The sequence below is a fragment of the Sinocyclocheilus anshuiensis genome, unplaced genomic scaffold (genome assembly GCF_001515605.1).
Source record: "Sinocyclocheilus anshuiensis isolate Anshui unplaced genomic scaffold, SAMN03320099.WGS_v1.1 scaffold813, whole genome shotgun sequence".
Lineage (NCBI taxonomy): Eukaryota > Metazoa > Chordata > Actinopteri > Cypriniformes > Cyprinidae > Sinocyclocheilus > Sinocyclocheilus anshuiensis.
The window spans coordinates 1,541,163-1,542,182 of record NW_015540942.1 but is presented as its reverse complement, the minus strand read 5'-3'; positions in this window follow the sequence as shown (position 1 = coordinate 1,542,182).

The following is a 1,020-nucleotide window of genomic DNA, read 5'->3' as shown; positions in this document are numbered from 1 at the left end:
GCTCAAGCCTCTGCATCATCAAGAAATCAACCAATCTCCGGAAGGGCTTCCCCAAAGGGACGCCATCCTGACATCATCAGCAACAGAATTCCCTCCAGCAGCCAAACCAGGAACCCCGTTGTAACTGACTTCACAAACGCAAGTACAAACAAGGTCTACTATCCGCTGAAATAGGTGCTGAACCATTTAAGCAGTAAACGTAAGACAAACCTCTGCTTTGTGATTTCTCTCAGGCTGAATTTAAAACCACTCGTGAAAACGAGTTAGAACTGTGGGAACTTCTCAGAACTCCGTTAACATCATTTTCATTCTTCAGAACTGTATGTGTATGTGTGTATGTGTACGTGTATGTTTTAGCTTAGGTTAATGTAATCTAGAATAGCCAATAAATTCTTGTTTTCATTTATAAAGAAGTATTGTCTGGTGTCGTGACTTTTTAAAGTTGAACCTTGCCAAGATCTTGCTACCTAGCTCGTAGCGTATAACTTATCAAAGAACGTATTAACCCGTTGCCAGGGAAAATACATATAGTCAAATTGTTAATATACACTGACATTAATGTCTCGCTGGACGAGTAGTTCCAAAAACGCCAAAAAATAAAAAAAAACATAAAATAAATCTATACACAATCATAAAGGGCAGTTAAGACATTCCGAATAATATCTTTTGTGTTGAGTGGAAGAATTGTGATGGTAGTTCTGTCATTTTTGACTGAACTAAAGGCTGTTCACACAAAGGATGGTAACTATAGCTATAAAGTTTTAATAATCGTTCTAACTGTGTGAGAAGTCCACACCACAACTATAACAATAACGACAGAGAAACAATATTGGAATCACTTTCAGAATTTTTTCTTGCTGATGAATGATAAAAACATTGATAGCCAAACAGAATCCAGCTGACTTTAAAGAGCTTGAGCATTTAAAACAGCAGACAACATGCTTATAATAAACAGCATGTTATACAAACCTTCTGTAAACAATTGTCATTTAGAAATTAAAGCGTTACGATTTTTGTGGG